The sequence below is a fragment of the Mastomys coucha genome, unplaced genomic scaffold (assembly GCF_008632895.1).
Source record: "Mastomys coucha isolate ucsf_1 unplaced genomic scaffold, UCSF_Mcou_1 pScaffold6, whole genome shotgun sequence".
Classification (NCBI taxonomy): Eukaryota; Metazoa; Chordata; class Mammalia; order Rodentia; family Muridae; genus Mastomys; species Mastomys coucha.
In genome coordinates, this window is record NW_022196912.1 from 79,757,536 (window position 1) to 79,785,108 (window position 27,573).

The 27,573-nt window shown below is 38.6% G+C and overlaps 1 long non-coding RNA gene across 1 annotated transcript; it reads right to left on the reverse strand.

Moving 5' to 3' along the window:
* Positions 1 to 3,771: 3,771 nt before the first annotated feature.
* LOC116080572 lies at positions 3,772 to 4,862 on the reverse strand. The gene is made up of 2 exons (XR_004114482.1): positions 4,728 to 4,862; positions 3,772 to 3,867 (listed from the first exon to the last, which is right to left on the reverse strand). It is a non-coding gene; the product is annotated as an uncharacterized LOC116080572 (long non-coding RNA).
* Between the last annotated feature and the right edge of the window lie 22,711 nt (positions 4,863 to 27,573).

Genomic DNA, 27,573 nt, shown 5'->3' on the forward strand with positions numbered 1-27,573 from the left:
CACAGCTCACAGGATCCCCTTACCTACATAAATCAGGTACATAAGTCAAATGAAAGATGTGTGTGCAATTTGAAGTAAAGAGGTAAAGCCATCCCCACCTGGGGATTCACCCCGTTTACAGACACCAAACCCAGACACTTGCTGCTGCCAAGAAGTGCTTGCCAATAGAAGCCTAATACAGCTGTCTCCTGAGAGACTGCCAGAGCCTGACCAACACAGATGCGGATGCTTGCAGCCAACCATCGGACTGAGCATGGGGACCCCAATGGAGGGATTAGGAGAAGGACTGAAGGAGCTGAAGGGGTTTGCAACACCATAAGAACAACAACAATATCAACCAACCAGACTCCCCAGAGCTCCCAGAGACTAAACCACCAACCAAAGAGTACACATGGCTCCAGCTGCATATGTAGCAGAGGATGGCCTTACATGGCATCAATGGGAGAGGAGGTCCTTGGTCCTGTGGAGGTTCAATGCCTAGCACAGGGGAATGCTAGGGCATTGAGGCAGGAGTAGGTGGGTGGGTGGGAGAGCACCATCATAGAAGCAGGGGGGAGGAGGAAAGCGATAGGGAAGTTGTGGGGGGAAAACCTGGGAAGGAGGATAACATTTGAAATGTAAATAAATAAAATAACCCATAAAAAATAAAGAAAAGGAAAGGAAAGGAAGAGAAAAGAAAAAGGAAGTAAAGCCATTACAACTGGACTCTATCACGCCAATGGACAAGAGACAGGCAGATACTTCTGCACCATCAAGCTCCTTTTCGTTACCGCCCTCTGTTCTTTGTCTAACTCCTCTTCCCAAGTGACAGCCTTACTGACGAGATTCATGGCAGCAGACCCAACGGAGGCAGAAACCACATAGACTCTAGAGCCTGCCAGACTTTCTGAGGACCTTGCTCTCTGTAGCCCACTTTGGTAAGTGGATCCACTTGGCCTGGCAAACAGGCCATTAGTACAACCACTAAGAGAGTGCGGAAGTTTTCCAAAGAGCTATTTCTTTTATGATCCTAAAACTCCCCTTCCAGATCCTCACCAGCACCTAAATTATGGAAGGTCTAATCCCTATAAACAATATTTATCTTGTGGTACTTGTGCTGGCTCTGCCTCCCTGACTAACACACCTACTAACCTGCCCCATTTTACCATACTCCATTCACACATTAAAAAAACAAAACAAAACAAAACAAAACAAAAAAAAACTATTCTCAGTTTCTCCTTCAGATCAGGCAATAGACACTAACACTACCCCCATCCTATTGCAGTTCATTAACTAGAGAGAGCATGTGTCCCCCAATTCTAATTCCAGCTTCCCTCCTGTGATAGTGACAAGCCTGCTGTTTCTCTTACTAGGGGACCAATTAAATAAGCACTTTTCTCGGTGTCAAACATTAACTTTCCTTGGAGACAAATAAGTCTCTATGTAGAAGAAAGAACATTTCTTCAGTGTCAGGGCTCCAGCTTGCCATGGGGAAATAATGGGCAACCCTTTCAGCTCAGAAGCTCTGGCATTTTGTTCTGGGCTCAGACCTGGCAGCTGTACTCCTCTTTCCCAGGTAATGGCCCCTGCTCAGACTGGGTCCCTCTGAATTAGACTCACTCTCTGATATGAAGATGAGGGAACCAGGTTTATTTAGCTACTGTTTCCATCACTGTGAGATGAGATTTGGGCAAATACCAAGACTCTAGTGATAAGTGTAGCTGGAGAGCACAGGAGACTGGATTTAAGCAAATATAATAGAACCTTGTTGTTAGACAAATGTTTTCCTTTCTGAAAGTTGATTGTCTCTTGTGATCTGAATATCCCATTCCAAATTCCACACAGTGGAAGCTAGTAGGGAAAACATTATCTGAGTCCACTCCAGTTTCTTGGTTTCAGGTGAGCTAGGATCCGTTAGCACCCACTTCAAAGAAGAGCAAGCTAGAAGGATTCACAACAACCCTGTTTGATATTTGACTGGCAGTACTTCTACTCACAGGCCTTTTTAACACCAGTGCCCAATAAATTATCATAATCCATAAGTATTTTGTAGAATACTTAATGTTAGCACAAAAACCTCTTCACAACCATTTATTCTGAGGGAGAGAAAAGAATTGTCACTTAAAAGTTTCTCAGATTCTTAAACTGACCCCCCCACACACATGAGCATAGCATAATAAAACGTCACCAGTAACACTGTCATTTCCCACAGTGTCTTCAAAGGAAAGGGTAATTTCTTAAAATAAGCCATAAATTTAGGTATCTTTAAACAATGGGTGGCACTTTAACATGTGAAGGGTACCAAAGATATATAAAGTAGTTCAGCTGTAAAATTGACTTTTACCTTAGTGAACATTTCTTTTCTAGGAGACAAAGGGTTTATATTAGCTCATGATTTCAGGTTACAGCCCATCATTATGAGAAAATCAAGGCAGTGGGAGCTTGAAGAATTCAAGCCCAGCAATAGTGCTGCCCATTTCCAAGCTGGGTCTTTCCACATCAATTAAGCAAGACAATCGGTTCCCCAGACACCTCTACAAGCTAACATGACTCAGACAACCCCTCACTGAGACCTCCTCCCAGGTGACTATTTTGTGTCCAGTTAACAAAGCTCATCTTGGCAAATCTACCCCCTTGTCAATTTGAGACAAAAACACATCATTGTAAACCATAATTTTCCAGTCCTTGTGCCCAAGCCTTGTGGTTTTGTTTCATATTGTAAAATGCAATCCAACTTCAGAAGACCCTAAAAATCTTTAAAACCTAAAATTCTAAAGCCTTAAAGTCTGTGTGCTCTTACAGAATCAAAATGCATTACATATTACAGCATAATGGCACAGAAAAAATATTCTCATTCCAAAAGGAAAAATCCAGAACACCACGATTAACAACCATGGCTACCAGGGAGCCACTATATCCTGCAGCTTCATGCCCAGTCTTATAAAATAATTCTATGGCCTCTAGAGGACTTGGATAGCCCCAAACCTCCAGCTCCAACACCTACCTGCAAAACACACAGCTTCTCTATTGGGCTTAGAATGGCTCTAGTCTGTGCTGTCAGCTCTCCTTGGCAGATGGAATATCCAACGACCTGGAATCTCCATTGCAGCTGAGGCTCCACCTTCACTTGTAACTCAGTGGTCTCTCCTCAAAGACTCTGAGTGTCACCACTCAGTCCCGAGACTCAGTTGCTCTTCACGACTCTCTTCTTCTTGTATCATTCATGCATTCAACGCCAGTACCATGTAGATGATGCATACAATATTGTCAAATACTTTTGGCAGCTCAAAATGTAGCTTGATCTCCTTGGACCACAATCCCATCGGCTTCTGTGTACTAATTCCAAAGAAACACTTTTCTATCACCCCAATGCAGTGCAGGAGGGCTCTTCTACAATGGTACTGATCTCTTTATCAATTGTTACTACTTTCATCAAAGCAGCCTGAATACTATTCTGCCTTTCAATTTCCTCTCAAGCCAGTTAATCATCTGTCATTTCAGCTTTACTCCAGCTGTCAGGGCATAGGCGGAAGACATATTGTTGGCCAAAGTATCGCTTGGATAGCCCATAGGCGTTCTCCACTGTTCTCTTCTAAAACCTCATGATCCAAGCCTCCACTGTGTTCATTTATGTCACCACTTTTATCTTTTAAGCTTCCACAAGAATGGCCTGTTACCTTCTGCCTGCCACATTCAATAGCTTTCTGTAGGCCAAAATTCCAAACTCTTCCATACTACTCCACTCTCTTGGTACAAATTTCTGTCCTTGTTTCATTTTTTTTGTTGCTGTGACAAAATCCTCTGCCTACCTTGACTGCAAGAAACTTGTGGAAGGAAAGGATGGATGGGTTGTTTGTTTTTCTCACCATTCCAGGTTACAATCCATCACTGTAGGAAAATCAAGGCAATAGAAGCAACTAGTCATAACCACATACAAGACCAGAGAGAAAATGAATGTATTCTTCCTAACTACTCAGCTTACTTTTGCCACTCTTAAACAATTCAGAGGAGTGAACAGAGCAGAGATACCATGGAAGGAAACACAAAACTACAACTGTTAAAATACAAAGTACTACCAAAACTCAGGTGCTGTTTGACAAGGCTTTTCCTGGGCAGACACTGAAGGAACAGAACATACTATGGGTATTCCCCTCTGGACCCTGGACTAGGCAACAATCATACCCAAACCCCAACTTTCAAGCACAAAAAGACCCTTTATTAAACAAGAGAAGGAGACAAGGTGGCTGAACCTGAACCAGCTTTGTACATGTTAATTTTTAAAGAGGGAAAAGGCAGGGGTCTGTGTTAGAATGACCTAGGATGAAATGTTAAGTTCTGGCTGGATATTTTAATTAGGTTAGTCAAAAAAATGAATTTTGATTGCTAAACCATAATGTGTTGATAGCTGGACCTTGGTGATCAGACTTTGAATGAGTCAGGCGTAATAAAGTGACCAAATATGGGAACAGACTTTGATGGTTAGCTGTAGACACGTAATCTAATGGTTTAGCAAGGGAGAGGAATGGGGAAAGGGCAAGGCCTTCTAGTGCCATGTTTGCCATCCTTAGGCCTGTGTTTGCCATGTTCAGGCCTACTAGAACCCTTCAGGCATCACACACAAATAATCTATTCACCCCAGATAAGAAGCCCAAGAAAGACCAAAGAATACATTCCACCAAAGTGCAACTTGGTGAATCAGTGAGTTTAATTGTGGCTACTTATAGTAATATGAGTGAGAGGTTACTTACAGGAGCAGAAACTCAAAGACAGCTGCTGCAATTACCAAATCCCACCTTCAAAAAGCTGGGAACCTGGAGCACAGTGATGTAGCATGTAGGTTTTGCTACCTCACTTTAAGATCCTATAATACTAGGTGATTTCAATACTCCACTTCTTCCAACAGATATGTCATCTGTATAAAAAATAGGCAGAGCAACATCAGAATTGGGTGACATTACATATCAAATGGGTTTAGTACTTATCTATAGAATATTCTACCCAAACACCCAAGAATACATTTTACTCAAGCCCCCTAAAACTGGAGTTACAAATGGATATGAGCTACCATGTGAATGACTGGAATCAAGTGGAGGTATTCTGAAAGAGTAGCCAGTGCTCTTAACTGGTAAGTCATCTCATCAGCCTTTTAAGTGGATAATTAAAATTAACCGTTATATATGCTTTTGCTAAAAACATTTTAAATCATTTTAAATTTACAATAAAGTACAAAAATAATGCAAAGTACTCCCATATGTGATTTGTTCAGTGTCTAATAATAATATTTTCATCAAGATTTGAATATGTAAATCAGAAAATATAAGTTAATATATTGTAGGTGAGTCTATAAACATTGTTTAAACATTATCAGCTGTCTTACTTTAGAAGGAAAATTCTAAGATAGCTCCCAAGATTTCCAGCCCTATGGACATTCATGCTCTTTTGATCAAGAGTTAAGACACTAATTTTTTTTGCCTTATTTTTTTAGTAAACATTTTTAGTTGAAAAAAACATTTTGATAATAGTTTTCATCCTCCCCCAGCTCACCCAAGATCCTCTCAACTCATCCAACTTAATGCTTTTTCTCCTTTTCTTTAAAAGAAAAACATGTCAGGCGGTGGTGGCGCATGCCTTTAATCCCAGCACTTGGGAAGCAGAGGCAGGTGGATTTCTGAGTTTGAGGCCAGCCTGGTCTACAGAGTGAGTTCCAGGACAGCCTGGGCTACACAGAGAAACCCTGTCTCAAAAAAACAAAAAAAGAAAAAAGAAAAAGAAAAGAAAAACACACACACAAAAATATAAATCAAAATAAGCACCAGTCAAACAAAAAATGCCAAGACTTAGGAAAATGAAACAAAAATCCCATAAAAATACCAATGAGTTCATTTTGTGTTGTCCAATTACTACTAGGTATAGGGCGTACCATGAAGTGTGGTTGATGTACTTAGTGAAAAACCAAAACTGGCCAATGTACAGAGAGAGACTTTAGAGCACTCCATCCTAAATAAAATGTAGTCATCAAACCTCAAGGCTCAGTGATCTATGAAGAAGAGTCTGCTTAAAGATTTTAAGACCCAGGGGTAATGACTCCAAAGAAATAGTGTCTTATAGACACAGCAGGCCTGGTGCACATATGACCTCACAGAGGTGGTAGCAGCATAGATTGCATCCTGCACAGGTTCAAGCCAGACAGGGCTTCAACACTGCCACGTGGAAGTAGACACAGTGTTCCCTTCAACCCTAAGAAGCTAGCTGCAGTTGATACCTGCTGGCAATCGGAGAATCAGTTTTCTCTAATGAGCTTTTCTCAAGCTGCTGAAATGTTGTCATAAAAGGTCATATCCTTGGTAAACTCCAGAGAGCATTCAAATAAACTTCAGATCTAAACAGATAAACAAATATGCTTACTGCCTGAGGGGACGGGACTTTGCAGGGAGTGAGGAGAGTGAGTGAAAGATAGCATGGGGAAAGCATTTCAATGTACTGAAATGTATGAACCTCCATCACCAAATTCACACATAAATTTAAACTTCTTCCATTTTATTCTAAATATAATTTTGCTTCAGGAAAAAAACTCAGGCACTGTTGATACACACACACACACACACACACACACACACCACACACACGGGTTAAAACAGGACTACAGGATTCTACCCCAAGAATTCAGCTATAGCCATAGTCCTCAGTCTCTGCCCACTAGGTACTTCAAAGTTAAAAGCCTCCAACGTTTCGTGGGAACAAGTGAGACACAAGGGTCTACTTTGGTGGAAACTCTGCTTGAGATGGGTCTTTCACTTCCTTTCTGTAGTCTGGCCACCACTCTGGGAAGCAGCCATGAGCAGAACATCCTGAATCTAGTGTCTACCCCCAATCCCCTTCACGCTGAGATTCCACACTATCCCTTTCCTCTACCTCGCCACCTCCTTAGTAAGCTTGAGCAAACTAACTTGAGAGTCAAAATCTCTTTCAAAAATATTATTATCAACCTTCGCTCACAACTTGCTTGCTTTCTGTCATGAGACTTTTCTCAAGGCATATTTCCCAAGTGAGGTAGTGGTATACTATTGTGCATTTGTCAACCATAGTAGAACACAGTGTGAAATCTGTGAAACCATTAACAATAGATACTGTTGTGGGTTGCCCTGGTGCTGTTTGTATTTTGATGCTAATTCTGCTTCCCCAAGAGGGGCTGCCTGGGACTAGGAGTGAATCACTACTCAGTACTCAGGTGACTTCATGTAACCCTTTTAATGAAGAAAGGTTTCTAGGAAACCAATCCCTGGGCAAGTAGGCAGGACTTCAGGGTCAGACAGAGGGATGGCAGATGAGGAGAGGAAAGGAGCCTTTTGGACTGGAGCACTGAGGCGCAAATGTAGGTAGCAGAGGTTGCCATTTCAGGTGGCGGAATCCGTTTGGATCCTCTACCGGAGGATTTAACTTAGAATGGCTTTCTATTAGGATGCTAGTTGCTGCACCCAATTCTAAACTAAGATTGTGCGGTGTTTTCCTTCACGTGGCGACTTGACTGAACTCCAGAGAGAAGGTATGATGGTGGGGCACCCCAGCCAGCCTCGGAAATTTGGAAAGGTGGGGCTGGCATGGCAGTGACCCGCCATGGGAACTTAGCGATCCAAGCTGCGCACTTTCAGAGCTCCAGGTCAGAGAGTCCACCGAAGATGAAAACAAGGCCTGCTGGTGCCTTGCTGGTTAGCACAGATTGCATTTTTACTATTTCATGCTACAAGGTACCTAAAAAATCTTTGTATTTTAAATTATATATACATTTTTCCTTATATATCTCCCTATTGGTTTACGTAAAATATAAACTAGTGTTCAGAATAGTATCTAATACATGACTGATAACTCTATAAAGCATTACTGAATAAAAAGTGTAATAGACAATATAGCCACCAACAATATGATTTTTATGTCTTTATGATCAGGAAGGTTTAACCACCAAACCTACCCAGGGGAGGTGTAAAATGTTTATTTCAAATCCAGTTAGTGCACTGGAGTAAAAAAGAAACTGTGCTTCCATGTTCCAAATAGTCTAAATGTTCTTTTCTGGCTGAGTGTGTGGTTAGGTTAAACAATGACTACAGAAAGTTCTCCATTAAGCACCTACATTGTCCCAAAGCTGATCTGTCCTTTATGTCTGATCTGACATAAAGGCACATAATTCTTCTGCATTCAGTATAGTGGGTGAAACTAGGGAGAAAGAACAGAGAGGAAGAGCAGAGAGATTCCTGACCGCACTGTTTGTGTTCTCTCTCTGTCATAATGTAACCATTAAAATATATAATGAAGTTCTGGGCAATTGTATGAAAACTAGTCAATTACAAGAAGAAATATATTAGAATTAAATAAAACATTACAATTGGCTAAATGGGAAAGCATTTGTTGAGAGGATGTTAAAAACATGTCCTCATCAGTTTACTTTTATCTAGACTGGAGAGATTAAAAAAAATATCTAAATCTGTTTTGCAAAAAGAGTCGGGCATCTCGCCTTTTTATCACTACGTGATGGTACTTATAATGAATTCCTCAGAGTTGTTGACTCAAGCTATTACATTCTAATACAGATTAGCTAAATTGTTGCAACACAGATGTACACTCAAAGAGAATGAATTTTTAAAATCTAATCTTATATTACATTTCTCCATAAGTCATACCATGGTTTGAAATGCACTCTAGAAGGAAATAGTAGGCTATTGCGCCCATCTGTATAGTTTATGTGACAGAACCAAGAGTTTCCCCACTTGTTCCTAAGTAAACTGAGCTGCCTCAGAATTGCAATAACTGTCTGCCTCCAAAGAGCTAGCTCAGGTCTTACAGTTTAATTGAATTGTTTCCTTTCCAATTGTCATGAAGATCATGAATGTTCATCATAAGCTTCTTTTGTTCTCTGTCCTAGGAATGTGTTCTGTTGAATGTTTTTGTCATAGGGGCTCATAATAAACCATTCTAAACCAAAACACAAGTGAACTACAACTATGGAAACACTTGCCATCTTTCAATCTATAATTTTATTAATAAAAAGGAGCTACCGACAAAGACAAGGAGTGCATCACGCACAATGTCCATAATGGGTTAATGTGATAACAGAGTAAAGTCATTCTATAAATGGATGGCTCTTCAGTTATGCACTCAGAACTAACCTGGTTATCAAAAAATTTAAAGCACAGACTGACAGAATCTTGTCCAACTGTGGTGGTTTGAGTGAGGAATGTCCCCATGGTCTTGGGCATCTGAACACTTCATCCGCACCTGACAGCACTCTTTAGGGAGGACCAGGTAGTTTAGCCTTGCTGGAAGAAGTATATCACTGGAGCCACTCTTGAGACTAAAAAGTCTCACTTCCAGTTTGCTCTCTGCTTCTTGCTTTCAATAAGGATGTTAGCTCTCAATTTCCTGCTCCTTCTCTACTTGCTGCCTGCCTGCTGCCTTGCTGGTCCTGCTCTGACAATGCTAACCCTCTGGAATTATAAAGCAAGACAAACTCTTCTTTCTTTAAGTTGTTTTGGTTCTGCTGGGATTCTTTTGTTGTTTGCTTTCTTTGTTTTGTCTTGCTTGCTTGGAATTTTGTTCGGGTCTTGATGTTTTATCACAGCAATAGAAAAGTAACACACATCAAATCCCCAGCAACAGCTACTTTGATAACAAATTGCTTTTGAGTAGTAACCTATTTAAAGAAATTTACTATAAAGTAAATTTATATAATGAATGTGTTTTGATTATCAAAAAATAAAACAGGATTATACTGGGTAAAGCTACCCATAAGGCATGAAAATGCATTAAGTTCATAATCATGCTTAACACTATATTATCTAAAATGGTGAGATAAAAATGTTCAAATCTTAGATGTGGCTCAAATATACAGAGAAAAGGAAGTCTGCAGTACACCCCCATGCTTATCACAGCAGTATTCAAAATAACCAGGATGTAATAAGCTACATGTCAACCAACATATAAATGGGTAAGTTAAACGTGTTGCATGTATACAATGAAATATTGTCCAGGCATAAAAGAATGAAATCTTATCATCTTCAGCAAAGTAGATGGAGCAAGAAAGCAGTATGTTCACTGAAATAAACCAGACTAAAAATGATAAATACTACATGTTCTTCCTCATATGTGAAACCTTGACCTTAAAGATGTCATTTGAATGTAGAATGGTGACTACTGTTGTCTAGGAAAGGTAATAAGAAGAGATGAACAATAAATATCCAAACATACTTAAAAGGCAATTTTTTTAAATTTTTCCCATCATTAACTTTAAAATTTTAGTCTATCATAAAAGAAGACTATCAAGGCAATATTCAAAGCATCCTAGATACAAACATACCTACACACATGATTCCCATTACAGAGCACCCTCCACACTGATCAAACATATATGTATAAATGCCCATTGACCAGATATCCCTGGATAATGAAATAATAGGTAATTTTAATCATTATTTCTTTACGTGTCTATAAAGCCTCTATGATAATTGCATATGATCTAATATTATTACCATATTGATTTAAAATTATTCTTTAACCACAGACACACATATATCCTATGCACCAGAATTATGATGTATGCATGGTAAACATATTATTCCTTATCTGAAATGTGTAGGAATACAGGTGTTTCATATTTCAGGTTTTCATTTTGGAATATTTATTTAAACTTTGCAAGTTGCACATCTCCAATCTGAGAATTTGAAATCTGAAATACTCTAAATTCCAAAAGTCTGCAATGTAGAGTTAAGATTTTAGAGATTAAAGATCTTGTTCTGTTCCAAGTCTGAAATTTTAACAAAGCCCTGTCACAGCTTCCTGGGAAGTGCAATCCACTCTTATGCTGTTCTTATCCCCATGAGACTCATAGACACATATGCTCACACATTCACAGACACAGTAGTATTATCAGCCATCTCAGCAATTATTATTTTCTTCATTATTCCTTTACATATTTACAAAATACATCAAAAATACTTGCAGGCAAATGTTGCTGCTTTTGAACATGTCACCGAGAACTTTGAAAAGAAATTTCTGAATATTGATGATTTTGGTTTATATTTTTAGGTAGGGTGCCCTTGAAATCCACCAAATTTTACTATGGAGGACTAAAGTCTACAAAACAGGGCCATACTAGGCTCTTTTCAGTCCTAAATACAGACAAGGATAAATCATTCATATTTAAATATTCAAAATTGCAAAAAATAGATGCTAAAATTAAACTAATCTTTCTAAATACTTTACATTGTTTTTAATTAATTAATTAATTAATTAATTTACACTCCAAATGTTGCCCTCCTTTCAGTCCCCCCTCACAGAGTTCTTCCCCCATCCCCTTTGCCTCTGAGAGGGTGTCACTTCCCCAGGTATCCCCCACAACCCTGGAGCATCAGTCCTTTACAGAATTAGGCATATCCTCTCCCACTGAAGTCAGACAACCCTCTGCTATGTATATGCCATATGTGCCAGGGGATATCAGACTAGACCGTGTATGCTCTTTGGTTGGTGGCTCAGTCTCTGGGAGCACCCTGGGGTCTAGGTTAGTTGACACTGTTGGTCTTTTTATAGGGTTGCCATCCCCTTCAGTCCCTTCAATCCTTGCCCTAACTATCCCATAGGTGTCCCTGACCTTTGTCCAATGCTTAGTTCCAAATATCTACATCTGTCTCAATCAGCTACTGAAAGAGACTCTCAAAGGTCATCCATTGACTCCATGAGGGAGGGATGGAGGGAAGGAGAGAGAAACAGAAAGACAGAGACAGAGACAGAGGTGGAAACCGAGTGGGGGAGAGAGAGAGAGAGAGAGAGAGAGAGAGAGAGAGAGAGAGAGAGAGAGAGAGAGAGAGAGAGAGAGACTATTTTAGAGAAAAGCTTATGTATCTGGTCATTGCTCAGAATGAAAATGAAGACTGAAACCAGCTGCCAGAGTGGTCATCAGCTCAAGATGGATTTGTGTTGTGCTTGGTGTTTAAATGCGAAACAATTATAGATTCACAAGGGAAGCAAACAGCTAAAGTGAAGTGAGAGTTTTCAATGCTACTTAAGCTGAGCTGTCAATAAAGGGAAAGAAGTTGTATTTATAAACAGCACATACGTGCATGCCCACACACACACACACACACACAGGAAAATCTTTTTGCCATAACTCTTCCAAAATATCAGTAGCTAAAGAATTCAGAAACAAACATATTTAGAACTCAATGTCCACTGAACAGTGGGAATGATTGATCATTACACCAACTTTCCTTCCATTTGAATGTATGCAGTCTGTCTATTATTGAATGAATGATACAATGTCTCACTCCAATCATCCAGAACTCACCATTTATGATGACATTATGAGGAAGAGCTAATGATTTCTTCATTTTGGTTCTGAGAGATCTTTAAGCCACACCTCTCAAAGAAGGTGATGTAACTGCCTCTACTGGCTTTTGTCATTAAATGTATGGAAAATATAAGCCATGCTTTTCTTTTCAAATAATACAACTAAACTCCTTACAGTAATGAGTAGTATGCAAGCAAATGCTAGTTTATTAAGGCATACTTGTGCTCAGCCATTCCTGTGTATGCTTATATTGTTTTCAATCTGCGGAGACTGAATCTATAAAGAGCCTGATTTTATATCTAGGTAAAATCCAGAGTTGCCAACTGGTAAAATTATTCGCCATGTCATAAAGAATAGAAATTTCCACTGCAGGGCTGGTGAGATGGCTGAGAGAGTAAGAGCACCGACTACTCTTCCTATGGTCCTGAGTTCACATCCCAGCAACCACATGGTGGCTCACAACTACCCATAATGAGATCTAATGGCCCTTTCTAGTATATCTGAAGACAGCTACAGTGTACTCATGTATAATAATAAATAAATCTTTTGGAACAACATGAGCAAAGCGGGGCTGACCAGAGTGAGCAGAGGTTCTAAAGTCAATTCCCAACAACCGAAGAAGGCTCACAACTACCTGAACAGCTACAGTGTGTACTCATATGCATAAAATAAATAAATAAATCTTAAAAAAACAAATTCCCACTGCTTTAAATATGCTAAATATAAACTTCTCTTTGTAATATTCTTAGAAGTTATTAAAATTAATAACTAGTTCCCAAAAATTAGTAATCAAACAATTAAAAGTAAGTTGTTAGGCAGACATGGTGATGCACATCTATAACTTCAGCATTTGGAAGGCATGAGCAAATCTAGAGTTCAAGGCCAGTTTGGGCTGTATAAAGGGAGATGATCTAAAATATATCATTCATTTATAAAAATAATCTCTTGTATAATAAAATTGTCCAAAATGTGTCTGTTAGATAATATGAGAGAGTTCTCGTGTGTTTATGTGCCCTCAAAAATTTATTTTGAAAGTTGGGTGTGGCTGAATGTGCCTTAAATCACCTGCTCTGGGGGGACATCAAAGCAAGAGGATTGCTGTGGTTTACTGGCCACCAGATTAGCAGAGAAACAGAAAGCTTCTGGTTCAGTGAGAGAATTTACTCAAAGGAATAAGGCAGACAGAAATAGAGGAAGATGCCTGACCTCCAGCTCTGACCCTCGTGGACATGCACAGGTAATGACCCTGCATACACACACACACACACACACACACACACACACACACACACACACACACATACACACACACACTGGTTTTGAAACTGAGTCAAGAATTAAGAACTTTAGTGGGTGATTAGGCCGTGAAGGTTCTGCTTTCTTGGTTGAGATTATCAATGTCAGAGCTTGAGGTGAGGTAGTACGTTCTTGAGAGATGCTTATTGAGTCCAGAGGTGAAGGTGGGTCGAGATCAGTCTGAAGAGCATGTTTTGTGTTGATTCCAGAGGCAGGCATTTAATGCCAGCCTTAAACATGTGTTCACTGAAGTGAAGCAACTCCACATTATTGATAATTGCCACTAATTAGACCATTAGACAGGTATAAAAGCAGCTCTACCTCTAACGTTAGCAAAAGCTGGGTGATTATTAAGTCTTTTCCTATGAGTTCAAAGGCTTCTGTTTATGACCCAGATTTTGATCCTCTCATGATTGAAATCTCAAGAACATCAGCACTGTCAAGACTTCCATACTGTTGCTGGTTGTCTTAGAAGTGGGGATATGCAAGCAAAGGCCGGTTTTCCGGTGGGAGTGTCCCTTGACATAAGTTCATCTCCACACTTTTTAGATCATCTGTTAGGAAAGTGGTGTGCCGATGAGTTTAAAGAGTCTAGATAGTAAACATGGTACTGTGAAGACAACAAAAATACCTGAACATACTATAAAGAGGACGCTGAAACCATGGCCCAAGAGAATCCAGACCAGATCCATAAGTCTCAAAAGCTACATATAATCTGCCTCATTTGGTATCATTGGTTTATATTTTTGCTTCAGTAAAGAGTATTTCACTACCATAACCTCTAGTTTTACTCTAGGCACAAAATAAAGTATGAGCAGTCCAGGTGGAAAAAAAAATCAAGTCTATTATTCATCTGTAGTAATTCAGACTAATTAACATTTTTACTCTGCTATATTCCTTATAAATCTGAGGACAAATGTTGAGACTATCTGTGTTGTTCAGTTGTTATCAATGGAAATTCTCTTATCCATACAACCCTTCCATTGGTTATTATGCCAAGTAAACAATTATCCATGTTAGAGGATTTTTTGAGATTATAATTACATTAATTCTCCCTTTCCTGTACTTCCTGTAAACCAGTGATCCTCAACATATGGGTGCTGACCCCTTTGGGTTGCCTATTAGATATCCTGAATATCAGAAATTCACATTATGTTCATAACAGTAGCAAAATTATAATTATGAAGTAGCAACAAAATAATTTATGATTGGGGGGTCACCACAACATGAGGAACTATATTAAAGGATCATAGCATTAAGAAGGCAGAGAACCACTGCACTAAACCTTCAAATATGCTGCTCTTTAAAATTCATGTCCTCTTTTTATTAAACTAATTTTTATTACATATATATATATGTTCATATACATGCATATAATGGCCTCTGTCTGTATAATGTTACTTGTGTGTATGTTTTCAGGGCTAACAAAATTTCAGGGCTTCTCTTCCTTAGGAAAAACTATATATACAAATACTAAGTTTAAATAATAGGACAGAACTACAACTACAGCTTCCTAGGACCCACCAAAGTTAAAGTAAGAGCACAGAGACATCTGTCCCATAGCAAGAAATATGAGACTAGTCTGGTATAGACAGAATGCCTGTGTCCCTCCAAAATCCCTATGCTGAAACCTGATGTGATTACATTAGAAGACTGTGTTTTGGGGAGATAATTATGCTAGGAGGGCTCTGCTAGAAATGAAACTGAAGCCCTCATAGAGAGATCCTGGAAACTGGTAAGAGAAATGGGAGAAGGTAATAGAGATCAGTTGTAATCAGAGTATACTATAAGCATGTATAAAATTGTCACAGTGAAGCCCACTATTTTGTGCAATTATCAATACTAATAAAAACTGAACAAATAAAGAGACCCTGAAAAAGAGGTTAAGATGTTTAATGGATAGGGAACTGGGGTACAGCTATAAAATGTTAAGGGAAGAAGTTAGAGGTAAGTATAGTCAAAATACATTGAATGAATTTCTCAATTAATGAAAATATGTATTTTCAAAACATACCCTTGACACTTTTCCATGCAAGTACACAAGGAGAATATGAGTACTTGCAACCCAGAGTCACTCAATACAGGGAATCTGCCAGTGTTCACTCTCAGACTTCCTGTCCTCCATGCTGCTAAAAATAAGTGATTGTTATTATAAACCACTGGCTTATATTATAAACAGACTATTAGTCTGTTACAGCAACCCAAATGAACTAAGACACAGTCTTATTATTAGTATGGCAGGATGAAACACTCACAACTTATACTCAGGGATAGAAAGTGAGGAGGATGGTGTAAAAACAGTAGACCCTTTGAAATAGACACTATCTTCTTTGAAACTTAACAGCTCTATAAAGAGACAGTGGAAATGTTTCGGTAAGCTTCAGTCCAGGGCATCAGCATTCTAATGGTGGGCCCAGCCAGGAATTCTAGGGTAAATGGAGAACGCTGGTCCTGAAATAAGCACTGCCCAACCTGAGAAAGACTACCTTCTTTATGAGACAAACAGTACAAGAGGAAAACTTTCTTCCAAATTTCAAGATGATTAGCACCACACTCTCAACAATTTAATAATAATAATAATAATAATAATAATAATAATAATAATAATAATAAATCATCTGTGACTCTGCCTCACCTTCCTTGCCTGTTTATGACTTTATTCTCACTTAAAAAGGACTTCTTATATGGTTCGTGTATTCTTGATATTGGCCAAAAGCTAAATATACATTTATGCCCTTAAACTGCTAACACAGACTGTGGCAGAAAAACAGGAAGGGAGAAGGAAAGGAAAGAGAAGTTTGCTTCCTACTTTTTAAGCCAGACATTTTTAGGAAGTGTGTCTATTTTAAATGAAACAATACAGATCTAAAAGTCAGATGGTACTTCCATCAAAACCCTTCCAGAATTTTGTTGTTTTAAAATTTGGAGTGCTAGAGAATGTTATGAACAGATGGTCTCAAAAGGAACAGGGTGCCCCCAGAATAAGAATGTGGTTGCTCTTATTATCTCATGCCTGAAACACCTCATCAATTCCAAGTTGGTGTCTCTCCTTCCTCCCCATTGTTTCCTTTCAAATATATTCTTCTCATTCTATTAGGGATCTTTGAAAAAAATCAATCAGTGTTTTATTTCCTCCCTTTCTCAGCAATCTTACATGAAATTTAAATGTCTTATCATGACACCCTAAGTCTTTTCTCATATGGCTCTGATCTTATTTCCAATTTCAGTACTACCCCTGGCACGCACTAAAATATCTCCCTCAAGCTACAAACTGCATGTCTGAGAAATGCTATTAATTTTGTTACAACTCCATATTATCTGTGGCAGCTTAAACAATAAACTTGTAGCTCTTTCCCAGAATAGTACTGTCAAAAACCCCAAAGGAACCAACAGTTGGCCTCTGATCCAGAATATAGCCTTGAATTAAGAAGCATCCTTGTTGTGAGCAGTTGAACTTTTGAGAAACCTACTCACATTGCTATTTGGGCTACAGTAAAGGAGATTGGAGCCAGGATTTTAATGAGCATCATAAAAGTCTGCTGAGAATGAACAGTGACCAAAACTGTAGACTCTGACTACTCCTAGATGTGATACTGAGTGGATTTGAAGAGATTCAGGGTCTTGGGTGGCTGCTGTTCTCTCAGAATGGTCTCTTTATTTACTGAGATAGATGTAAATCAAGTTACAAGCAAAATAGACCATCTGGCCTAAGCTTAGAAAAAGGAAGCAAAAGAACATCACTTTCCTGTCTAGTGTTGCTAACCCTCACCTCACTCTCTTTCTGCTCTGTGCAGCATAGTTCATCCCTTCTCCCTGTCCTCCTCTCAGGCAGTGCAGCTCACATGCAATTCCGTACCCATGACTAGAACTTGATCAGACTATTAGAATCAGTTTCTTTAGCTAATAGGATTACACTTTCACACACTATGCCATATCTCCTTCCTGTACTCCCCCACTATAGGATAAACATGTTTTCTTGCCCCTTGACACTGGCCTTGCTTTGGCCAAAGAATGTTAGTAGACATGACATGAGCAGAAGCATCAATGTGATTTCAATTTTTATCTTAGGTTTTATAGTGTTGTGGTTACTGGAGCCTCACAGTCAACACAAAAGCCATGGCTGTGGAAAGGAGCAGGAGTGAGAATGGTTATAGGAAAGGCAGAATGAAGATGCAGATATGGAGACAGATATGGAAGGGAGGTCAATACCATGCCAGCAGTTAGTATATCTTCACAGTGTCTTTTAAAGACAAGCAACACAACTTCCTGATCAATTCCAGGAAGTTAAGCAATGGCCACAATGCTTACATGGTGAGTTTATGGTATACAGAATCTATGTTTGACTAAGGCCTCTCATTCAGGCTTTGACAATCTCTCAAGGACATATGCATAAGTGGAGGAAACTAGCAGGATATAACACATCTTAACTAAAAACAAAGTCAGATGTCAGCAGTCACATTCATGATTAATCACAAGCAAGAAGTCAACCAAAGTTAATTCTAGTGTGGTCCCACATATCCCTCTTTTTTATCTATACAGGCCAAAGCTGTCTCACCTATTGGCATACAAAGACTATTCCTATCTAAAGCATCCCCTCAAGAAGTGTAGAACTTACCCATCATCAGGAGCTGAATTCTGACATTCATACTCTGTCTTAATGTTGATTCACCTCTGAGAGAATCTTACCTGTCTTTCTGTCTATACCTTGCACTTTATCAGTCATGGAGCAGAAAGATGTGCCTATTGTAGGTTGCCATCTGAAAACACAGCTTTTACCTGTCATTGGCACACAAATAATCTTGTATTCATGACCTGTCTTAGGTTGAGAAGGTTTTCAAGACTATCTTACCCATCACTGACTACCAACTTCTGCTAGGGAAGACATTGGAGCTTGAATTTATGTAACAGCTTTGACATTTGTAAAAGCTCTGATGATTTCTCTCAAAAGAACAGTAATGGTAACTGAGACCAGTGGGAGAAGGCACACAAGAACTCCGCCAGCTGAGTGACTTGGGTTCCTTCTGGTCTCTCTGGGCTGGTGTCCTTAGGGACCTTGGGCTCAAGCTCTGCAGCCAGTCCCACAACACCCAGAGGAAGCTCCACTCCCAGGCGCTCTGACACTCTCAGGATCAGAGGTGAGGAGGTTCCAACATCTGTCCCAACACCAGGAGTAACTGGGACCTGCAGAACCAGGCACACAGGAACTCCGCCAGCAGAGTGGCTTGAGTTCATTCCAGTCTCTCTGGGCTGATGTCCTAAGCAGACCTTGAGCCCAGGCTCCATGGCCAGTCCCCCAACACCCAGAGGAACCTGCTACACTCCCAGGTGCTCTAACAAGCCCAGGGTCACAGGATCTCAGAATTACAGGATCACAGAGACAGCCTGACTCTGAGGAGTTCTGATACAACCAGGATCACAGGAAGTACTGACTCCAGTCAGATTTAGCAAGGGCAGATAGCACTAGAGATAACCATATGGCAGGGAGTAAGCATAAGAAAATAAACAACACAAACCAAGGTTACTTGGCATAATCAAAACCCAATTCTCCCACCATAGCAAGTCCTGGACATACCATCAACCAGAAATGCAAGATTCATATCTAAAATCACTTATCATGATGATGATGCAGGACTTTAAGAAAGACATAAATAGCACCCTCAAAGAAATACAGAACACAGGTAAAGAGCTAGAAGCTCTTAAAGAGGAAACACAAAAATCCCTTAAAGAACTATAGGAAAACACAATCAAACAGGTGAAGGAAATGAGCAAAACCATCCATAATCTAAAAATGGAAATACAAACAATAAAGAAATCAGAAAGAGAGACAACCCTGGAGATACAAAACCTAGGAAAGAAATCAGGAGCCATAGATGCAAGCATCACCAACAGAATACAAGAGATAGAAGAGAGAATCTCAGGGGAAGAAGACACCATAGAAAACATTGACACAACAATCAAAGAAAATGCAAAAAGCAAAAATCTCCTAACCCAAAACATCCAGGAAATCCAGGATGCAATGAGAAGACCAAACCTAAGGATAATAGGTATAGAAGAGAGTGACGACTCCCAATGTAATTGGTCAGTAAATATCTTCAACACAATTATAGAAGAAAACTTCCCTAACCTAAAGAAAGAGATGCCCATGAACATACAAGAAGCCTACAGAACTCCAAATAGATTGGACCAGAAGAGAAATTCCTCCCATCACATAATAACAAAAACACCAAAAGCACTAAACAAAGAAAAAAAAATTAAAAGCAGTAAGGGAAAAAAAGGCAAGTAACATATAAAGGCAGGCCTATCAGAATTATGGCAGACTTCTCACCAGAGACTATGAAAGCTAGATCCTGGGCAGATGTCATACAGACCCTACAAGAACACAAATGCCAGCACAGGCTACTATACCCAGCAAAACTCTCAATTACTATAGATGGAGAAAACAAGATATACCATGGCAAAACAAAATTTACACAGTATCTTTCCACAAATCCAGCTCTACAAAGGATAATAGATGGAAAACATCAACATAAGGAGCAAAACTACACCCTAGAAGAAGCAAGAAATTTATCTTTCAACAAATCCACACAAATCTAATTCTATCTCTTACAACAAAAAACAACAGGAAGTGACAATTACCTTTTCTGAAAATAATACCAACATATCCTAAGCGATTGAAATCCAAAAATATGAGGAATTAGAAATTTGTTGATTGTCATCAATGGTCTCTCTAATTTGGTAATTGGAGGAATAGGTCCAATATTGTACAATCTATATATACTTTCAGCTTGTTTGTGACAGTGCCTTGCTGTGTACAACATAAGGGTCTTGAAATCTTGCTTCTCCTATCTCAGCCTCTCTATTAGTAGTATTGTTTATTTATGTTTTTATTATTGTTTATGTTTTTACACTATACTATGGTTCTCAGAACAGCTTATATATTTCAAAAGTATTTACATACCCAAAAGAAACATAGACAATTAACTAGGGAGGTTGCTTGTAAGAGAACAACAAAGAGTGAGACTGAATGCTTTGCTTGAGTTTGTAACTCTTGTATCAAGTTTGAAGAAGAGGACTTTATAAGTTACTCTTTCTCTGAGATGAATGCTTTCCCAAATTATCACAGCTAATGAACCAAATTCTTACCCTCACCTAATGTCTGTGCCACCCTCCAAGTAGAACCATTGTTCATTGAAACAGCTGGTGAATGACTTTATGGATAGACCATCTTAATACACCATTTCTTAAATGAATGTAACCTGTTCTCTGTGGTCTGAGAATAAATTCACTCACTCAAGTCAAATAGCTTTGACCGTAACAGGAAGTCTGTATCCAAAAATCGAGCCTACAATTCATTTCTTGGTGCAGCAGAACTATCAACTCTCAGCTTAGCTATGATGGAGGTAAAATCCTTTGGTGATGTGAGGGTCATTGAAGTACAGCCTTACTACAATGAAATCCAATGTCTAAAAATTGTTCTTATTTGGGGCTTGTACCACAGTAAGAGCCAAGATTTAAACTCTACTAAATACAAAACAAACAAAAAGACTTTATATACTTATGTTCATTTAAGAAAATACTTATAGTGATGTACTATTTTGTAGTATACAGTTAATATGTTTGGAGTTATTTAAAATTTATATTGAGAAAAATGTATTTTCACTATTGCTGTAGACGAGCATCTACATAAGACTGTTAAATTGATTGTTGTTTTATATCAAACAACTTTTATAATACTCATTTTTATTGTTATAATGTTTTATAAATTTTAAAGAATATGATAAAAAAAGATATTGTAAGTATTGAAGGGGGTCTCTGTGAGGAGTGGGGGTACAAAAGGGAAACAAGAATGTGATTTAATTCTATTTACTTAAAATATGTTCTTAAATGTTAACAAATTCAGATAAATTGAAATCACGCAATAGAAGTTTTAAAAAAAAAAAACAGTAGTAAGTATGCCATAAAAGGGATCATAAAGCCAAGTCCTGCTATGCCCAATAAGAGAGATGTATACAAGGACCATGAAGGAAAAACAGCCTGTATCTTTTATTATTGGCAGTGCCAGCATCATCAAAAGGCAAAAGTTTTGCATTTTTTAAATTTACAACCTCCTTATGCAATAAATCTAAGTAAGTATTAGTATTATATCACACACCTTGAAGATGCCATTTCACTCTGGTCCAATTATGCTTACTCTCGTTATTCATTTTTGGAGCTGGACAAATCCGTAGATATCAAGCATGACATTCCAAATGGCTTCTGACTTTCATTCCTAGTACCTCATCTCTCACCATCTATACTATATCATATAATGTATCAATTCTTTGTTCTAGCAGCCTGTCCAAATCCTCTTGTATACTCAGGACATTGGTTACATTTTCCATTACAGATGATTAACATAACTAGATGTTTGTACTCTTTTGTAAATCCAATGCAGAAGTAGCAGCACTGACTATAAGTGTTATGAGAACAATATCAGCAATGACCATCCAAACTATACATTTGTTCCCTTACCAGAGGGTGATCTAATTCCTCCAATATCTGTAAGCCTTTTTCACAATACCAGAGTTCAGATAAATTTACAGGAATCATAATAAAAGCTGGTTGATGTACTACCATTACAGGCTGACCATCAGATAGTGCAGAAACACAATTGGACAAAAGAAAATAAAAGCAAGAAACATTAAACTCACTATTAGAGCAAACAACAAAGGTAACATTCCCAACTAGTAAAAGACTAGGTGGGGCAACGCAGGATGTTACATTTACCTTAACCCCAGAATCTGTTCCATTTTTATCCACAGCAAATATAAAATCATACAAGGTAGCTGCCAGTCTCTAAATATGTCTCTGAAAATGTCCATAGCCAACCCTCCAAATGCCCACTGTCATTTTTTTTGTCCCAATATGGGACAAATTAGTCCAGAGCAATCCATGGTTGATTTGGAATAACTGGTCACATTAAAGGAAAGAGGAGGGTCATTATAACAACTTCTCTATTTGATTAATTTTTCTTTTTTTTCCCCACTCAATAAAATGTTTATTTCGCTTTTTAAAAAAGTTTACGCTAACTTACTAAAACTTCACAGGATGTGTACACACAGGACTCGTAATTACTAACAAACTTTCTTAGGACTAGAAATTCTTTTAACAGGCGTGAGAGGGGCTGTGAGACAGACAAAGCCTGGGAAACTGAGAAAGAGTAAAACAAACACAACAGGCAGAGGCATCCTGGTAGCCTCGAGTGAGCCTCCGGTCTAACTGTCTCAGCCTCCAGCTCCCTAGAATGTGAGCTTGCTGGGCAAGCAGGAGGCACTCTGGAGATCTCTGTGGGCTGCAGGGTGAGGAATGGGATTAGGGAACCTCAGGGAACCTTCCATAGGCCTGAGAAAGAAGCCCGCCTGGTACGATCAGAGCAGGAACAGGTGGTAGTGTCTAACAGATCAGAAGGTGGCTGGGCCAGGGCTCAGGTCTGCATACTGGAGACCTAGCTCCTTCCAGCTTTGCACAGAGCGGAGGATCTGGAGTCCAAATAGACCAGTCTCTTAATGAAGTTGGTCCTTAATGAAGATCTAGATACAGGTGATAAATGCAGGGTCAAAGGGCATGACCCAGGGGGAGGTCTGTGTAGACTCTGGACATCCAATCAGCAACTTCAGACATTGACCTCCTTGGGAGATGGGAGGAGGCGGGGTCGGAGAGGGTTTGGGACTCCACAGCTCGACTCCTGTCCCTTGGAGTGTGGGGCATATCTGTCTGTCCTTTACAGCAAGTAGTTGTTCCAGAAAAATTGCTGCAGCATCTGGCCTCTCATGAATATCAGCGCCACAAAAGGAACCAGCACATCCCCAACTTCCAGTGGAAATGCTCTTGAATCATCCTTTGATTGATACTGTCCCCAATGTGTCTCAGCTGCATGGTCAGTGTCTGGATTTCTTCTGGCTGCTGACGGTTCTGGCCAGTATTCTCTTTAGGTCTGTGACCTTGGCCTTGCCTTTGCTGCAGCCCTGATTAATTTTTCAAAGGCAGGTTCCACAGCCTCCATTTTCTCTGTCCCACAATATCTAAAAGCATGAGACAAGACAGATTTTCTAGTATAAGATATAGACATTCCCATCTTAACACTTTGTACTACAGTCTTAGAGATATTCTTCTTCCAAGTCTGAGGGTGCACAAAAACACATCCAACATTGGTACTATTTCTAGTAAGACAAATCGGTAAGTCCTGACCCATAACAGTGTAGATCACTAATTTGAAATGTTTTTTCCTTTTAGACCAAGGAAATCCTATCAGCTGAGTATTCTTAGAGGTCACAAGTACTCCTGGTCTTGACCATACAAAAGGATGTAGCAAAGGTGGGTCAGGAACATATGCCCAGTACAGCTTCGCCATAGTCAGGGCACTCAGCAAAATCATGGTCAGCATCATTCTTTGTGCCAGCATCAGCATATCAGCGTGTCTCACCAAATGCTCTGACAGCCACTGAGCTCCTTCAGCATCCTGTTAAAAAAAAAAAAAATCCTTTCTTCCTCATATTAATACCAGATCAGGACACTGCCAGATACCAGTAAATGGATCCTTTCATTTGACTGGCATAAGTATGCTTAGTTGTAGGGTGCCATAGACACTCAGTGGCAGAGTCTCGTGGCATCCAAGGTCAAAATACTCAAAATAAAATTTTGCGGTGAAGGAATATACAACTCCCTCTCTTTTACTTTTTCTAAGTAACATTTTAGAGCTCCATGTGCTTGTTCCATAATTCCATGTTCTTGAGAACACATAAAATTATGTATATTATATAGATTATAACTTAAATTATATAGATTTAAACCATGCCTTAACATATACAATTAATACTCAATATATATAATTTTCATTTAAAGTATATAATACCTAATGTATGATTTATATTTACTGTATAAAATAAATGTATTAATGTATATAAATCATAGTCAATGAATATAATTTATATTTAACTTATTTGCATTTAATATATAACTTATATTTAATGTAGATAAATTATATACAAACATGCATTGTAAACATGTGTGAAATGTATGTGAACTTTAGTTTACAAAAGGTTGTGCATTAGTATTTACCATTGCATTGAAATCCATATTTTAGAAATATAGTTAACAGGTTAGATAAAAGAAGTAGACTTATGCCTTTGAAATCTAGCAAAAGCCATAGGTGTACAGCTACAGATAAACAGACTGGACAGAAATGTTTTTAGCATGATGAGAAGCATCCTTACGTTTATATTCAGAAGACAACCATTGAAAATTAAAATCGTAAGCTGAGACTGAACTGTAAACTGCCAGTGTTCCATTAGCTTATCAGAACTCCATTGATCAATGCTAAAATTTTGAACTGTGAAATAACAATAGCATGTGGGGGTAATATGAAACATTTCCCATTTTTTTAAAATCTTGAATCACTTCTTATATCTCTATAACTTTCATTTTTATACATTAAAACATCTTCTTAGACCCTCCAACATTTATAACTTGCATTTACCAACTTTAAACATCTTTCATCTGAATCATTTTTTGTATTTCTAAATCATCATCATCCAAGTTCATCCCTTGCACTGATCAATCTCAAACATTTTGCATAAACATTTTTTCTTAGACCTTCACCTCCTAGATTGGACCATAACTCACCTATACCAGAGCTCATGAGTTGCTGCCTCCACCATACAGTCAGTAACAAAGCAAGGGTCAACAGATACAAGATAATTAAAATAATGTCGTCTATCTTCTCAGACCACCATGGATTACAGCTAAACTTCAACTGGAGAAACACTGGGAAGCCGACTCACTCACGGAAATTGAACAAGTCTCTACTCAATGACCTCTGGGTCAGGGAAGAAATAAATTAAAGTAAAGTATTAAATAGTAAATTAAATTAAAGAAAAGAAAGAAATTAAAGACTTCCTAGAATTCAATGAAAATGAAGGCACAACACACCCAAATTTAAAGGACACAATGAAAGCAATGCTAAGAGGAAAGTTCATAGCACTAAGCACATCCGTACAAAATTTAAAAAATTCTCATATCCACAAGAAAGCCTTAGGGGGAAAAAAAGAAGGCACAAGCACACCACAGAAGAGTAGGAGGACAAGAAATCATCAAAATCAGGACTGAAATAAATCAGTTAGAAACAAAGAAAACAATACAAAGAATCAATGAAACCAAAAACTGGTTCTTTGAGAAAATCAGTAAGATAGATAAACCATTAGCCAAACTAACCAAGAGACAGGGAGTCTGTACCCAAATAAACAAAATCAGTGATAAAAAGGGAAAAATAAGAATGGACAATGAGAAAATTTTAAAAAAGAAATCATTATGTCTTACTTCAAAAACCTGTACTCCACCAAATTGGAAAATCTTAACAAAATGGACAATTTTCAAAAACAGATACCACCTATCAAAGTTAAATCAAGATCAGGTAAACTATTTTTAACAGTACCATAACTCAAAGAAAAAGAAGCAGTCACTAAAAGTCACCCAACCAAAAATGCCCAGAGTCAGAGGGTTTAGTACAGAATTCTACCAGACTTTTTTTTTTTAAGATTTACTTATTATTATATGTAAGTATACTGTAGCTGTCTTCAGACACACCAGAAGAGGGCAATAGATCTCATTGTAGATGGTTGTGAGGCACTATGTGGTTGCTGGGATTTGAACTCAGGACCTGCAGAAGAGCAGTCAGTGCTCTTAACCGCTGAGCCATCTCTCCAGCCCCTTCTACCAGATTTTCAAAGAAGAGCTAATTCCAATGCTTCTCAAACTATTCCACAAAATAAAAACAGAAGGAACACGACCAAATTAAATCTATGAGGCCAAAGTCACTCTGATACCTAAACCATACAAAGACTCAACAAAGAAAGAAAACTTCAGACTGATTTTTCTTATGAACATTGACGCAAAAATACTCAATAAAATACTTTAAAACTAAACCCAGGAACACATTAAAGATAACATACATCAAGATCAAGTAGGCTTCATCCCGCAGATGCAGAGATGATTCACTATACAAAAATGCATTATGTAACCCACCATACAAACTGAAAGTTTGCTTTTGTTAAGATGGCCAGCCATTCAAGTCCAAAGACATTTGCTCAGCTCTGCTCATATTGCTCTGTAGTACAGCTTGAGGTCAGGGATGGTGACTCCTTCTGAAGTTCTTTTATTGTTCAAGATCATTTTGGCTATTGTGGGTTTTTTGTTTTTCCACAGGAAGTTGACAATTGCTCTTTCAATTTAAAGGTCTATTTAAAAAATGTGTTGGAAATTTGATGGGAATTGTATTGAATCTGTAGATTGCTTTCGGTAAAATTGCCATCCAAGTCCAAAGACAATTGCTCAACTAAATTCACAGCAGCCTTATTGTAATAGCCAAAAACTGGAAACAACCTAGATATTCTCAATTGAAAAATGGGTAAAGATCACTTCACGGCCTTTTGGCTAAGATCAAGTGAAAAATGGATAAAGAAAAATATAGTACATCTACACCATACAATGCTATTCAGCTATTAAAACTATGACACCATGAACATGAGAACATCATCCTGAGTGAGGTAACCCAGTTCCAAAAGGACATGCATGGTATGTACTCATATGTAGATATTAGCCATAAAATACAGGCATCATGTTATACTCCATAGACCCAAAGAAGCTAAACAAAAAGGAATATCCAAGCAAGGAAACTTGAATCTAATGTAGAAGGGGGAATAAAATACTTATAAGAGGCAGATGGAGGGAGGGACCTGGGAGAGAGAAGGATGGGGAAGGGAATGGAGGATGCAGGACCAGGTGTGGGGAAGGACAAAAGAGATGGCTGGATGGCCATAAAAATGAGTGGAAATCTATAACTGAAAGGGGTAAGGACGTGGAGGACATCTCCAGGACAAGACAGAGACCTGGGATGAGGGGTGCACACATAGTCCATGGAAGGTGACCTTAGC